This window comes from Amblyomma mixtum, chromosome 1, assembly GCF_055824585.1.
Source record: "Amblyomma mixtum isolate Tamu chromosome 1, ASM5582458v1, whole genome shotgun sequence".
Lineage (NCBI taxonomy): Eukaryota > Metazoa > Arthropoda > Arachnida > Ixodida > Ixodidae > Amblyomma > Amblyomma mixtum.
In genome coordinates this window covers 164,697,004-164,713,992 of record NC_143012.1, presented here as the reverse complement: position 1 = coordinate 164,713,992, position 16,989 = coordinate 164,697,004, and the positions used below count along the sequence as shown (strand labels likewise).

The window sequence follows — 16,989 nt, the reverse complement described above, 5'->3', positions numbered from 1 at the left end:
CAGCCAGTACAGTTAGCAATCTACAGAGCTTTGACTAGCGCTTTCAGAAAAAGCGCGCCTGAACGTCGCGGGTAAACAATCTCAGCAGTAGGAAAGAGAAGCGGCCAGGCGAGTTAATGTTATAAAATGGCGTAATCTGAAAATGATCGTACTTATGACGAAGCCCAGCCACACAGCACACAGCCAGTACAGTTAGCAATCTACAGAGCTTTGACTAGCGCTTTCAGAAAAAGCGCGCCTGAACGTCGCGGGTAAACAATCTCAGCAGCAGGAAAGAGAAGCGGCCAGGCGAGTTAATGTTATAAAATGGCGTAATCTGAAAATGATCGTACTTATGACGAAGCCCAGCCACACAGCACACAGCCAGTACAGTTAGCAATCTACAGAGCTTTGACTAGCGCTTTCAGAAAAAGCGCGCCTGAACGTCGCGGGTAAACAATCTCAGCAGTAGGAAAGAGAAGCGGCCAGGCGAGTTAATGTTATAAAATGGCGTAATCTGAAAATGATCGTACTTATGACGAAGCCCAGCCACACAGCACACAGCCAGTACAGTTAGCAATCTACAGAGCTTTGACTAGCGCTTTCAGAAAAAGCGCGCCTGAACGTCGCGGGTAAACAATCTCAGCAGTAGGAAAGAGAAGCGGCCAGGCGAGTTAATGTTATAAAATGGCGTAATCTGAAAATGATCGTACTTATGACGAAGCCCAGCCACACAGCACACAGCCAGTACAGTTAGCAATCTACAGAGCTTTGACTAGCGCTTTCAGAAAAAGCGCGCCTGAACGTCGCGGGTAAACAATCTCAGCAGCAGGAAAGAGAAGCGGCCAGGCGAGTTAATGTTATAAAATGGCGTAATCTGAAATGATCGTACTTATGACGAAGCCCAGCCACACAGCACACAGCCAGTACAGTTAGCAATCTACAGAGCTTTGACTAGCGCTTTCAGAAAAAGCGCGCCTGAACGTCGCGGGTAAACAATCTCAGCAGCAGGAAAGAGAAGCGGCCAGGCGAGTTAATGTTATAAAATGGCGTAATCTGAAAATGATCGTACTTATGACGAAGCCCAGCCACACAGCACACAGCCAGTACAGTTAGCAATCTACAGAGCTTTGACTAGCGCTTTCAGAAAAAGCGCGCCTGAACGTCGCGGGTAAACAATCTCAGCAGTAGGAAAGAGAAGCGGCCAGGCGAGTTAATGTTATAAAATGGCGTAATCTGAAAATGATCGTACTTATGACGAAGCCCAGCCACACAGCACACAGCCAGTACAGTTAGCAATCTACAGAGCTTTGACTAGCGCTTTCAGAAAAAGCGCGCCTGAACGTCGCGGGTAAACAATCTCAGCAGTAGGAAAGAGAAGCGGCCAGGCGAGTTAATGTTATAAAATGGCGTAATCTGAAAATGATCGTACTTATGACGAAGCCCAGCCACACAGCACACAGCCAGTACAGTTAGCAATCTACAGAGCTTTGACTAGCGCTTTCAGAAAAAGCGCGCCTGAACGTCGCGGGTAAACAATCTCAGCAGCAGGAAAGAGAAGCGGCCAGGCGAGTTAATGTTATAAAATGGCGTAATCTGAAAATGATCGTACTTATGACGAAGCCCAGCCACACAGCACACAGCCAGTACAGTTAGCAATCTACAGAGCTTTGACTAGCGCTTTCAGAAAAAGCGCGCCTGAACGTCGCGGGTAAACAATCTCAGCAGCAGGAAAGAGAAGCGGCCAGGCGAGTTAATGTTATAAAATGGCGTAATCTGAAAATGATCGTACTTATGACGAAGCCCAGCCACACAGCACACAGCCAGTACAGTTAGCAATCTACAGAGCTTTGACTAGCGCTTTCAGAAAAAGCGCGCCTGAACGTCGCGGGTAAACAATCTCAGCAGTAGGAAAGAGAAGCGGCCAGGCGAGTTAATGTTATAAAATGGCGTAATCTGAAAATGATCGTACTTATGACGAAGCCCAGCCACACAGCACACAGCCAGTACAGTTAGCAATCTACAGAGCTTTGACTAGCGCTTTCAGAAAAAGCGCGCCTGAACGTCGCGGGTAAACAATCTCAGCAGTAGGAAAGAGAAGCGGCCAGGCGAGTTAATGTTATAAAATGGCGTAATCTGAAAATGATCGTACTTATGACGAAGCCCAGCCACACAGCACACAGCCAGTACAGTTAGCAATCTACAGAGCTTTGACTAGCGCTTTCAGAAAAAGCGCGCCTGAACGTCGCGGGTAAACAATCTCAGCAGCAGGAAAGAGAAGCGGCCAGGCGAGTTAATGTTATAAAATGGCGTAATCTGAAAATGATCGTACTTATGACGAAGCCCAGCCACACAGCACACAGCCAGTACAGTTAGCAATCTACAGAGCTTTGACTAGCGCTTTCAGAAAAAGCGCGCCTGAACGTCGCGGGTAAACAATCTCAGCAGCAGGAAAGAGAAGCGGCCAGGCGAGTTAATGTTATAAAATGGCGTAATCTGAAAATGATCGTACTTATGACGAAGCCCAGCCACACAGCACACAGCCAGTACAGTTAGCAATCTACAGAGCTTTGACTAGCGCTTTCAGAAAAAGCGCGCCTGAACGTCGCGGGTAAACAATCTCAGCAGTAGGAAAGAGAAGCGGCCAGGCGAGTTAATGTTATAAAATGGCGTAATCTGAAAATGATCGTACTTATGACGAAGCCCAGCCACACAGCACACAGCCAGTACAGTTAGCAATCTACAGAGCTTTGACTAGCGCTTTCAGAAAAAGCGCGCCTGAACGTCGCGGGTAAACAATCTCAGCAGCAGGAAAGAGAAGCGGCCAGGCGAGTTAATGTTATAAAATGGCGTAATCTGAAAATGATCGTACTTATGACGAAGCCCAGCCACACAGCACACAGCCAGTACAGTTAGCAATCTACAGAGCTTTGACTAGCGCTTTCAGAAAAAGCGCGCCTGAACGTCGCGGGTAAACAATCTCAGCAGTAGGAAAGAGAAGCGGCCAGGCGAGTTAATGTTATAAAATGGCGTAATCTGAAAATGATCGTACTTATGACGAAGCCCAGCCACACAGCACACAGCCAGTACAGTTAGCAATCTACAGAGCTTTGACTAGCGCTTTCAGAAAAAGCGCGCCTGAACGTCGCGGGTAAACAATCTCAGCAGTAGGAAAGAGAAGCGGCCAGGCGAGTTAATGTTATAAAATGGCGTAATCTGAAAATGATCGTACTTATGACGAAGCCCAGCCACACAGCACACAGCCAGTACAGTTAGCAATCTACAGAGCTTTGACTAGCGCTTTCAGAAAAAGCGCGCCTGAACGTCGCGGGTAAACAATCTCAGCAGTAGGAAAGAGAAGCGGCCAGGCGAGTTAATGTTATAAAATGGCGTAATCTGAAAATGATCGTACTTATGACGAAGCCCAGCCACACAGCACACAGCCAGTACAGTTAGCAATCTACAGAGCTTTGACTAGCGCTTTCAGAAAAAGCGCGCCTGAACGTCGCGGGTAAACAATCTCAGCAGCAGGAAAGAGAAGCGGCCAGGCGAGTTAATGTTATAAAATGGCGTAATCTGAAAATGATCGTACTTATGACGAAGCCCAGCCACACAGCACACAGCCAGTACAGTTAGCAATCTACAGAGCTTTGACTAGCGCTTTCAGAAAAAGCGCGCCTGAACGTCGCGGGTAAACAATCTCAGCAGTAGGAAAGAGAAGCGGCCAGGCGAGTTAATGTTATAAAATGGCGTAATCTGAAAATGATCGTACTTATGACGAAGCCCAGCCACACAGCACACAGCCAGTACAGTTAGCAATCTACAGAGCTTTGACTAGCGCTTTCAGAAAAAGCGCGCCTGAACGTCGCGGGTAAACAATCTCAGCAGTAGGAAAGAGAAGCGGCCAGGCGAGTTAATGTTATAAAATGGCGTAATCTGAAAATGATCGTACTTATGACGAAGCCCAGCCACACAGCACACAGCCAGTACAGTTAGCAATCTACAGAGCTTTGACTAGCGCTTTCAGAAAAAGCGCGCCTGAACGTCGCGGGTAAACAATCTCAGCAGTAGGAAAGAGAAGCGGCCAGGCGAGTTAATGTTATAAAATGGCGTAATCTGAAAATGATCGTACTTATGACGAAGCCCAGCCACACAGCACACAGCCAGTACAGTTAGCAATCTACAGAGCTTTGACTAGCGCTTTCAGAAAAAGCGCGCCTGAACGTCGCGGGTAAACAATCTCAGCAGCAGGAAAGAGAAGCGGCCAGGCGAGTTAATGTTATAAAATGGCGTAATCTGAAAATGATCGTACTTATGACGAAGCCCAGCCACACAGCACACAGCCAGTACAGTTAGCAATCTACAGAGCTTTGACTAGCGCTTTCAGAAAAAGCGCGCCTGAACGTCGCGGGTAAACAATCTCAGCAGTAGGAAAGAGAAGCGGCCAGGCGAGTTAATGTTATAAAATGGCGTAATCTGAAAATGATCGTACTTATGACGAAGCCCAGCCACACAGCACACAGCCAGTACAGTTAGCAATCTACAGAGCTTTGACTAGCGCTTTCAGAAAAAGCGCGCCTGAACGTCGCGGGGTAAACAATCTCAGCAGTAGGAAAGAGAAGCGGCCAGGCGAGTTAATGTTATAAAATGGCGTAATCTGAAAATGATCGTACTTATGACGAAGCCCAGCCACACAGCACACAGCCAGTACAGTTAGCAATCTACAGAGCTTTGACTAGCGCTTTCAGAAAAAGCGCGCCTGAACGTCGCGGGTAAACAATCTCAGCAGTAGGAAAGAGAAGCGGCCAGGCGAGTTAATGTTATAAAATGGCGTAATCTGAAAATGATCGTACTTATGACGAAGCCCAGCCACACAGCACACAGCCAGTACAGTTAGCAATCTACAGAGCTTTGACTAGCGCTTTCAGAAAAAGCGCGCCTGAACGTCGCGGGTAAACAATCTCAGCAGCAGGAAAGAGAAGCGGCCAGGCGAGTTAATGTTATAAAATGGCGTAATCTGAAAATGATCGTACTTATGACGAAGCCCAGCCACACAGCACACAGCCAGTACAGTTAGCAATCTACAGAGCTTTGACTAGCGCTTTCAGAAAAAGCGCGCCTGAACGTCGCGGGTAAACAATCTCAGCAGCTAGGAAAGAGAAGCGGCCAGGCGAGTTAATGTTATAAAATGGCGTAATCTGAAAATGATCGTACTTATGACGAAGCCCAGCCACACAGCACACAGCCAGTACAGTTAGCAATCTACAGAGCTTTGACTAGCGCTTTCAGAAAAAGCGCGCCTGAACGTCGCGGGTAAACAATCTCAGCAGTAGGAAAGAGAAGCGGCCAGGCGAGTTAATGTTATAAAATGGCGTAATCTGAAAATGATCGTACTTATGACGAAGCCCAGCCACACAGCACACAGCCAGTACAGTTAGCAATCTACAGAGCTTTGACTAGCGCTTTCAGAAAAAGCGCGCCTGAACGTCGCGGGTAAACAATCTCAGCAGCAGGAAAGAGAAGCGGCCAGGCGAGTTAATGTTATAAAATGGCGTAATCTGAAAATGATCGTACTTATGACGAAGCCCAGCCACACAGCACACAGCCAGTACAGTTAGCAATCTACAGAGCTTTGACTAGCGCTTTCAGAAAAAGCGCGCCTGAACGTCGCGGGTAAACAATCTCAGCAGCAGGAAAGAGAAGCGGCCAGGCGAGTTAATGTTATAAAATGGCGTAATCTGAAAATGATCGTACTTATGACGAAGCCCAGCCACACAGCACACAGCCAGTACAGTTAGCAATCTACAGAGCTTTGACTAGCGCTTTCAGAAAAAGCGCGCCTGAACGTCGCGGGTAAACAATCTCAGCAGTAGGAAAGAGAAGCGGCCAGGCGAGTTAATGTTATAAAATGGCGTAATCTGAAAATGATCGTACTTATGACGAAGCCCAGCCACACAGCACACAGCCAGTACAGTTAGCAATCTACAGAGCTTTGACTAGCGCTTTCAGAAAAAGCGCGCCTGAACGTCGCGGGTAAACAATCTCAGCAGCAGGAAAGAGAAGCGGCCAGGCGAGTTAATGTTATAAAATGGCGTAATCTGAAAATGATCGTACTTATGACGAAGCCCAGCCACACAGCACACAGCCAGTACAGTTAGCAATCTACAGAGCTTTGACTAGCGCTTTCAGAAAAAGCGCGCCTGAACGTCGCGGGTAAACAATCTCAGCAGCAGGAAAGAGAAGCGGCCAGGCGAGTTAATGTTATAAAATGGCGTAATCTGAAAATGATCGTACTTATGACGAAGCCCAGCCACACAGCACACAGCCAGTACAGTTAGCAATCTACAGAGCTTTGACTAGCGCTTTCAGAAAAAGCGCGCCTGAACGTCGCGGGTAAACAATCTCAGCAGCAGGAAAGAGAAGCGGCCAGGCGAGTTAATGTTATAAAATGGCGTAATCTGAAAATGATCGTACTTATGACGAAGCCCAGCCACACAGCACACAGCCAGTACAGTTAGCAATCTACAGAGCTTTGACTAGCGCTTTCAGAAAAAGCGCGCCTGAACGTCGCGGGTAAACAATCTCAGCAGCAGGAAAGAGAAGCGGCCAGGCGAGTTAATGTTATAAAATGGCGTAATCTGAAAATGATCGTACTTATGACGAAGCCCAGCCACACAGCACACAGCCAGTACAGTTAGCAATCTACAGAGCTTTGACTAGCGCTTTCAGAAAAAGCGCGCCTGAACGTCGCGGGTAAACAATCTCAGCAGCAGGAAAGAGAAGCGGCCAGGCGAGTTAATGTTATAAAATGGCGTAATCTGAAAATGATCGTACTTATGACGAAGCCCAGCCACACAGCACACAGCCAGTACAGTTAGCAATCTACAGAGCTTTGACTAGCGCTTTCAGAAAAAGCGCGCCTGAACGTCGCGGGTAAACAATCTCAGCAGCAGGAAAGAGAAGCGGCCAGGCGAGTTAATGTTATAAAATGGCGTAATCTGAAAATGATCGTACTTATGACGAAGCCCAGCCACACAGCACACAGCCAGTACAGTTAGCAATCTACAGAGCTTTGACTAGCGCTTTCAGAAAAAGCGCGCCTGAACGTCGCGGGTAAACAATCTCAGCAGCAGGAAAGAGAAGCGGCCAGGCGAGTTAATGTTATAAAATGGCGTAATCTGAAAATGATCGTACTTATGACGAAGCCCAGCCACACAGCACACAGCCAGTACAGTTAGCAATCTACAGAGCTTTGACTAGCGCTTTCAGAAAAAGCGCGCCTGAACGTCGCGGGTAAACAATCTCAGCAGCAGGAAAGAGAAGCGGCCAGGCGAGTTAATGTTATAAAATGGCGTAATCTGAAAATGATCGTACTTATGACGAAGCCCAGCCACACAGCACACAGCCAGTACAGTTAGCAATCTACAGAGCTTTGACTAGCGCTTTCAGAAAAAGCGCGCCTGAACGTCGCGGGTAAACAATCTCAGCAGCAGGAAAGAGAAGCGGCCAGGCGAGTTAATGTTATAAAATGGCGTAATCTGAAAATGATCGTACTTATGACGAAGCCCAGCCACACAGCACACAGCCAGTACAGTTAGCAATCTACAGAGCTTTGACTAGCGCTTTCAGAAAAAGCGCGCCTGAACGTCGCGGGTAAACAATCTCAGCAGCAGGAAAGAGAAGCGGCCAGGCGAGTTAATGTTATAAAATGGCGTAATCTGAAAATGATCGTACTTATGACGAAGCCCAGCCACACAGCACACAGCCAGTACAGTTAGCAATCTACAGAGCTTTGACTAGCGCTTTCAGAAAAAGCGCGCCTGAACGTCGCGGGTAAACAATCTCAGCAGCAGGAAAGAGAAGCGGCCAGGCGAGTTAATGTTATAAAATGGCGTAATCTGAAAATGATCGTACTTATGACGAAGCCCAGCCACACAGCACACAGCCAGTACAGTTAGCAATCTACAGAGCTTTGACTAGCGCTTTCAGAAAAAGCGCGCCTGAACGTCGCGGGTAAACAATCTCAGCAGCAGGAAAGAGAAGCGGCCAGGCGAGTTAATGTTATAAAATGGCGTAATCTGAAAATGATCGTACTTATGACGAAGCCCAGCCACACAGCACACAGCCAGTACAGTTAGCAATCTACAGAGCTTTGACTAGCGCTTTCAGAAAAAGCGCGCCTGAACGTCGCGGGTAAACAATCTCAGCAGCAGGAAAGAGAAGCGGCCAGGCGAGTTAATGTTATAAAATGGCGTAATCTGAAAATGATCGTACTTATGACGAAGCCCAGCCACACAGCACACAGCCAGTACAGTTAGCAATCTACAGAGCTTTGACTAGCGCTTTCAGAAAAAGCGCGCCTGAACGTCGCGGGTAAACAATCTCAGCAGCAGGAAAGAGAAGCGGCCAGGCGAGTTAATGTTATAAAATGGCGTAATCTGAAAATGATCGTACTTATGACGAAGCCCAGCCACACAGCACACAGCCAGTACAGTTAGCAATCTACAGAGCTTTGACTAGCGCTTTCAGAAAAAGCGCGCCTGAACGTCGCGGGATAAACAATCTCAGCAGCAGGAAAGAGAAGCGGCCAGGCGAGTTAATGTTATAAAATGGCGTAATCTGAAAATGATCGTACTTATGACGAAGCCCAGCCACACAGCACACAGCCAGTACAGTTAGCAATCTACAGAGCTTTGACTAGCGCTTTCAGAAAAAGCGCGCCTGAACGTCGCGGGTAAACAATCTCAGCAGCAGGAAAGAGAAGCGGCCAGGCGAGTTAATGTTATAAAATGGCGTAATCTGAAAATGATCGTACTTATGACGAAGCCCAGCCACACAGCACACAGCCAGTACAGTTAGCAATCTACAGAGCTTTGACTAGCGCTTTCAGAAAAAGCGCGCCTGAACGTCGCGGGTAAACAATCTCAGCAGCAGGAAAGAGAAGCGGCCAGGCGAGTTAATGTTATAAAATGGCGTAATCTGAAAATGATCGTACTTATGACGAAGCCCAGCCACACAGCACACAGCCAGTACAGTTAGCAATCTACAGAGCTTTGACTAGCGCTTTCAGAAAAAGCGCGCCTGAACGTCGCGGGTAAACAATCTCAGCAGCAGGAAAGAGAAGCGGCCAGGCGAGTTAATGTTATAAAATGGCGTAATCTGAAAATGATCGTACTTATGACGAAGCCCAGCCACACAGCACACAGCCAGTACAGTTAGCAATCTACAGAGCTTTGACTAGCGCTTTCAGAAAAAGCGCGCCTGAACGTCGCGGGTAAACAATCTCAGCAGCAGGAAAGAGAAGCGGCCAGGCGAGTTAATGTTATAAAATGGCGTAATCTGAAAATGATCGTACTTATGACGAAGCCCAGCCACACAGCACACAGCCAGTACAGTTAGCAATCTACAGAGCTTTGACTAGCGCTTTCAGAAAAAGCGCGCCTGAACGTCGCGGGTAAACAATCTCAGCAGCAGGAAAGAGAAGCGGCCAGGCGAGTTAATGTTATAAAATGGCGTAATCTGAAAATGATCGTACTTATGACGAAGCCCAGCCACACAGCACACAGCCAGTACAGTTAGCAATCTACAGAGCTTTGACTAGCGCTTTCAGAAAAAGCGCGCCTGAACGTCGCGGGTAAACAATCTCAGCAGCAGGAAAGAGAAGCGGCCAGGCGAGTTAATGTTATAAAATGGCGTAATCTGAAAATGATCGTACTTATGACGAAGCCCAGCCAGACAGCACACAGCCAGTACAGTTAGCAATCTACAGAGCTTTGACTAGCGCTTTCAGAAAAAGCGCGCCTGAACGTCGCGGATAAACAATCTCAGCAGCAGGAAAGAGAAGCGGCCAGGCGAGTTAATGTTATAAAACGGCGTAATCTGAAAATGATCGTACTTATGACGAAGCCCAGCCACACAGCACACAGCCAGTACAGTTAGCAATCTACAGAGCTTTGACTAGCGCTTTCAGAAAAAGCGCGCCTGAACGTCGCGGGTAAACAATCTCAGCAGCAGGAAAGAGAAGCGGCCAGGCGAGTTAATGTTATAAAATGGCGTAATCTGAAAATGATCGTACTTATGACGAAGCCCAGCCACACAGCACACAGCCAGTACAGTTAGCGATCTACAGAGCTTTGACTAGCGCTTTCAGAAAAAGCGCGCCTGAACGTCGCGGGTAAACAATCTCAGCAGCAGGAAAGAGAAGCGGCCACGCGAGTTAATGTTATAAAATGGCGTAATCTGAAATCGATCGTACTTATGACGAAGCCCAGCCACACAGCACACAGCCAGTACAGTTAGCAATCTACAGAGCTTTGACTAGCGCTTTCAGAAAAAGCGCGCCTGAACGCCGCGGGTAAACAATCTCAGCAGCAGGAAAGAGAAGCGGCCAGGCGAGTTAATGTTATAAAATGGCGTAATCTGAAAATGATCGTACTTATGACGAAGCCCAGCCACACAGCACACAGCCAGTACAGTTAGCAATCTACAGAGCATTGACTAGCGCTTTCAGAAAAAGCGCGCCTGAACGTCGCGGGTAAACAATCTCAGCAGCAGGAAAGAGAAGCGGCCAGGCGAGTTAATGTTATAAAATGGCGTAATCTGAAAATGATCGTACTTATGACGAAGCCCAGCCACACAGCACACAGCCAGTACAGTTAGCAATCTACAGAGCTTTGACTAGCGCTTTCAGAAAAAGCGCGCCTGAACGTCGCGGATAAACAATCTCAGCAGCAGGAAAGAGAAGCGGCCAGGCGAGTTAATGTTATAAAACGGCGTAATCTGAAAATGATCGTACTTATGACGAAGCCCAGCCACACAGCACACAGCCAGTACAGTTAGCAATCTACAGAGCTTTGACTAGCGCTTTCAGAAAAAGCGCGCCTGAACGTCGCGGGTAAACAATCTCAGCAGCAGGAAAGAGAAGCGGCCACGCGAGTTAATGTTATAAAATGGCGTAATCTGAAATCGATCGTACTTATGACGAAGCCCAGCCACACAGCACACAGCCAGTACAGTTAGCAATCTACAGAGCTTTGACTAGCGCTTTCAGAAAAAGCGCGCCTGAACGCCGCGGGTAAACAATCTCAGCAGCAGGAAAGAGAAGCGGCCAGGCGAGTTAATGTTATAAAATGGCGTAATCTGAAAATGATCGTACTTATGACGAAGCCCAGCCACACAGCACACAGCCAGTACAGTTAGCAATCTACAGAGCTTTGACTAGCGCTTTCAGAAAAAGCGCGCCTGAACGCCGCGGGTAAACAATCTCAGCAGCAGGAAAGAGAAGCGGCCAGGCGAGTTAATGTTATAAAATGGCGTAATCTGAAAATGATCGTACTTATGACGAAGCCCAGCCACACAGCACACAGCCAGTACAGTTAGCAATCTACAGAGCATTGACTAGCGCTTTCAGAAAAAGCGCGCCTGAACGTCGCGGATAAACAATCTCAGCAGCAGGAAAGAGAAGCGGCCAGGCGAGTTAATGTTATAAAATGGCGTAATCTGAAAATGATCGTACTTATGACGAAGCCCAGCCACACAGCACACAGCCAGTACAGTTAGCAATCTACAGAGCATTGACTAGCGCTTTCAGAAAAAGCGCGCCTGAACGCCGCGGGTAAACAATCTCAGCAGCAGGAAAGAGAAGCGGCCAGGCGAGTTAATGTTATAAAATGGCGTAATCTGAAAATGATCGTACTTATGACGAAGCCCAGCCACACAGCCCACAGCCAGTACAGTTAGCAATCTACAGAGCATTGACTAGCGCTTTCAGAAAAAGCGCGCCTGAACGTCGCGGGTAAACAATCTCAGCAGCAGGAAAGAGAAGCGGCCAGGCGAGTTAATGTTATAAAATGGCGTAATCTGAAAATGATCGTACTTATGACGAAGCCCAGCCACACAGCCCACAGCCAGTACAGTTAGCAATCTACAGAGCATTGACTAGCGCTTTCAGAAAAAGCGCGCCTGAACGCCGCGGGTAAACAATCTCAGCAGCAGGAAAGAGAAGCGGCCAGGCGAGTTAATGTTATAAAATGGCGTAATCTGAAAATGATCGTACTTATGACGAAGCCCAGCCACACAGCCCACAGCCAGTACAGTTAGCAATCTACAGAGCATTGACTAGCGCTTTCAGAAAAAGCGCGCCTGAACGTCGCGGGTAAACAATCTCAGCAGCAGGAAAGAGAAGCGGCCAGGCGAGTTAATGTTATAAAATGGCGTAATCTGAAAATGATCGTACTTATGACGAAGCCCAGCCACACAGCCCACAGCCAGTACAGTTAGCAATCTACAGAGCTTTGACTAGCGCTTTCAGAAAAAGCGCGCCTGAACGTCGCGGGTAAACAATCTCAGCAGCAGGAAAGAGAAGCGGCCAGGCGAGTTAATGTTATAAAATGGCGTAATCTGAAAATGATCGTACTTATGACGAAGCCCAGCCACACAGCCCACAGCCAGTACAGTTAGCAATCTACAGAGCATTGACTAGCGCTTTCAGAAAAAGCGCGCCTGAACGTCGCGGGTAAACAATCTCCGCAGCAGGAAAGAGAAGCGGCCAGGCGAGTTAATGTTATAAAATGGCGTAATCTGAAAATGATCGTACTTATGACGAAGCCCAGCCACACAGCCCACAGCCAGTACAGTTAGCAATCTACAGAGCTTTGACTAGCGCTTTCAGAAAAAGCGCGCCTGAACGTCGCGGGTAAACAATCTCAGCAGCAGGAAAGAGAAGCGGCCAGGCGAGTTAATGTTATAAAATGGCGTAATCTGAAAATGATCGTACTTATGACGAAGCCCAGCCACACAGCCCACAGCCAGTACAGTTAGCAATCTACAGAGCTTTGACTAGCGCTTTCAGAAAAAGCGCGCCTGAACGCCGCGGGTAAACAATCTCAGCAGCAGGAAAGAGAAGAGGCCAGGCGAGTTAATGTTACAAAACGGCGTAATCTGAAAATGATCGTACTTATGACGAAGCCCAGCCACACAGCACACAGCCAGTACAGTTAGCAATCTACAGAGCTTTGACTAGCGCTTTCAGAAAAAGCGCGCCTGAACGTCGCGGGTAAACAATCTCAGCAGCAGGAAAGAGAAGAGGCCAGGCGAGTTAATGTTACAAAATGGCGTAATCTGAAAATGATCGTACTTATGACGAAGCCCAGCCACACAGCACACAGCCAGTACAGTTAGCAATCTACAGAGCTTTGACTAGCGCTTTCAGAAAAAGCGCGCCTGTACGTCGCGGGTAAACAATCTCAGCAGCAGGAAAGAGAAGCGGCCAGGCGAGTTAATGTTACAAAACGGCGTAATCTGAAAATGATCGTACTTATGACGAAGCCCAGCCACACAGCACACAGCCAGTACAGTTAGCAATCTACAGAGCTTTGACTAGCGCTTTCAGAAAAAGCGCGCCTGAACGTCGCGGGTAAACAATCTCAGCAGCAGGAAAGAGAAGCGGCCAGGCGAGTTAATGTTACAAAACGGCGTAATCTGAAAATGATCGTACTTATGACGAAGCCCAGCCACACAGCACACAGCCAGTACAGTTAGCAATCTACAGAGCTTTGACTAGCGCTTTCAGAAAAAGCGCGCCTGAACGTCGCGGGTAAACAATCTCAGCAGCAGGAAAGAGAAGCGGCCAGGCGAGTTAATGTTATAAAATGGCGTAATCTGGAAATGATCGTACTTATGACGAAGCCCAGCCACACAGCCCACAGCCAGTACAGTTAGCAATCTACAGAGCATTGACTAGCGCTTTCAGAAAAAGCGCGCCTGAACGTCGCGGGTAAACAATCTCAGCAGCAGGAAAGAGAAGCGGCCAGGCGAGTTAATGTTACAAAACGGCGTAATCTGAAAATGATCGTACTTATGACGAAGCCCAGCCACACAGCACACAGCCAGTACAGTTAGCAATCTAGAGAGCTTTGACTAGCGCTTTCAGAAAAAGCGCGCCTGAACGTCGCGGGTAAACAATCTCAGCAGCAGGAAAGAGAAGCGGCCAGGCGAGTTAATGTTACAAAACGGCGTAATCTGAAAATGATCGTACTTATGACGAAGCCCAGCCACACAGCCCACAGCCAGTACAGTTAGCAATCTACAGAGCTTTGACTAGCGCTTTCAGAAAAAGCGCGCCTGAACGTCGCGGGTAAACAATCTCAGCAGCAGGAAAGAGAAGCGGCCAGGCGAGTTAATGTTACAAAACGGCGTAATCTGAAAATGATCGTACTTATGACGAAGCCCAGCCACACAGCCCACAGCCAGTACAGTTAGCAATCTACAGAGCTTTGACTAGCGCTTTCAGAAAAAGCGCGCCTGAACGTCGCGGGTAAACAATCTCAGCAGCAGGAAAGAGAAGCGGCCAGGCGAGTTAATGTTACAAAACGGCGTAATCTGAAAATGATCGTACTTATGACGAAGCCCAGCCACACAGCACACAGCCAGTACAGTTAGCAATCTACAGAGCTTTGACTAGCGCTTTCAGAAAAAGCGCGCCTGAACGTCGCGGGTAAACAATCTCAGCAGCAGGAAAGAGAAGCGGCCAGGCGAGTTAATGTTATAAAATGGCGTAATCTGAAAATGATCGTACTTATGACGAAGCCCAGCCACACAGCACACAGCCAGTACAGTTAGCAATCTACAGCGCTTTGACTAGCGCTTTCAGAAAAAGCGCGCCTGAACGTCGCGGGTAAACAATCTCAGCAATCTGACGGGGCACTTCATAGTGCATACGCCCGCTGCCTAGGGCACATTTTAAAGCATAAATAGCCAGCCTTTCACGTCTGTACCTTTTTGTGAACAAGGCTCCCGTGTGGGAGCCGAAACGTCGTTTAAAGTGTTCATTGTTTTTTGGTCGGTGTTCTGCCTTCTTCTTCATGTACACCCCCGACCAGACGGGTTTCCGTCCAACCCTCGACTTCATCAACTTAATCGCACTGACGGGGCACTTCATAGTGCATACGCCCGCTGCCTAGGGCACATTTTAAAGCATAAATAGCCAGCCTTTCACGTCTGTACCTTTTTGTGAACAAGGCTCCCGTGTGGGAGCCGAAACGTCGTTTAAAGTGTTCATTGTTTTTTGGTCGGTGTTCTGCCTTCTTCTTCAATCTCAGCAGCAGGAAAGAGAAGCGGCCAGGCGAGTTAATGTTACAAAACGGCGTAATCTGAAAATGATCGTACTTATGACGAAGCCCAGCCACACAGCCCACAGCCAGTACAGTTAGCAATCTACAGAGCTTTGACTAGCGCTTTCAGAAAAAGCGCGCCTGAACGTCGCGGGTAAACAATCTCAGCAGCAGGAAACAGAAGCGGCCAGGCGAGTTAATGTTATAAAATGGCGTAATCTGAAAATGATCGTACTTATTACGAAGCCCAGCCACACAGCCCACAGCCAGTACAGTTAGCAATCTACCCAGACAACACACCTACATCCTAAGGACGTCCTTGGGAAGTCCGCGGCAGGACTTTACGCACATCCCGCGGATGTCCCGAAAAAACCCTGAAAACATCCGAAGTGAAACGCCGAAAGAAGTCCTTCGGATGTCTGCCGAGTACATTTTTGGGACCTTCGCAGGACTGCAATAGGACGTTACTTTTTTATTTTTTCCTTGGCCAGGACCCAATATAACCTCGTGTCCTTTTCAAAAGTGTCGCTACTGGTCACGCATGACTGACCAAAATACCAGAAGCAGAAGCAGTGCCTCGTAGCCGCAACAGAACCAGCTTCCGCTTCTGGCATTTCGGCCAATTGCATATGGCCGAGAGCGATGCTATAGTAAAAACGACACAAAGTTAGAAAACAGGCCTGGATTATGCTGCACAGTGATTTAAAACACAAAGCTTTGGCTAAAATAGTTTTATTCAAATATATGGGGCATGCTGATGACCAGGCCGAATGCTGATTCACAGCTGAATTTTATTTTTAATAACAGCACATGAAACAGAACAACTCACATAAAGGAAGCACTAACACAGCTTTAACAGCTCCTCTCAGGCATTTCTCGTTATTAAGAGCAAGGTCATGGATGGTGTGCACATAGACCTTCCTTCGCAATGTGTGTAATAGGCTTCATTAATTTTGGTTAGCTTGTCTGGTTAGTGTGAGCCAACATTATCACGTTTTCAAACTTGAAGCAGTAGGATTCCAATACCATAAGTAGCCAAGCCAACCCCAGATGCAGAGTTGCAAAATAGAGAGATTCAAAATAACTATACGGTTAAAACAGCAGGTATAACATATAAGTCATGTAAGGTCTAAACAGGCTTCGGGATGATAATCTTGGTCAGAACAAAAAATATTAATTGCACTGCAAAGGGCATGACATTAAAACAAACAGTAGCGGCATACTGTAAGGCATGAATATTATATCTCTTAAATAATGAATGCAACAAAACACAAATATGCCACTCAGTGCCTCATTGGTCATATGGTGCTCGGCTGCTGACCCAAAAGACGCGGGTTCAATCCCAGCCATGGCAGTCCCATTTCGAAGGAGGCGAGAAGTTGAGAGGCCAGCGTACTGTGCGATGTCAGTGCACGCTAGAGGACCCCAGGTAGTCGAAATTATCTGGAGCCCTCCACTATGGCATCCCTTATAGCCTGGGTCACTTTGGGATGTAAAACGCCAGAAAACCAAACTAAAAACACAAATGCAACTTTTTTTTACTGAAACAACAATACAAGCATACGCAGCAGAGGTGAAAAAAATCTCGATCACACTGCACGTAGCATAGCTAAAATGAGGCAAATTATGCGACTGCAATAAGGTATAGGAACTATTGTCTTATTTAGAATAATCAATGTTCTTAAAACACAAATGACCCTTTCTTGCTATAACAGTAATACAACCCAACTACACAGATTAGAGATTAAAATAATAACATAAGCACTATCTGTCAGGATCAAATTTCAGCAAGCATGCAACTAGAGATAAAAGCAGGTATATAGCTGTGCATAAGTAGTAGGTGGCCTTCAAGGCAATTAGCATGGTCAGAAGATAAACATTTCAGTTAAGCTGCACGTGG

General features: G+C 47.4%; 1 protein-coding gene across 1 annotated transcript in view; it reads right to left on the bottom strand.

Annotated features, from left to right (window-relative positions):
* The window catches only part of LOC149369659 (uncharacterized), a 177,270-nt gene that overhangs the window by 16,261 nt on the left and 144,020 nt on the right, over positions 1–16,989 (bottom strand). The window lies entirely within an intron of this gene.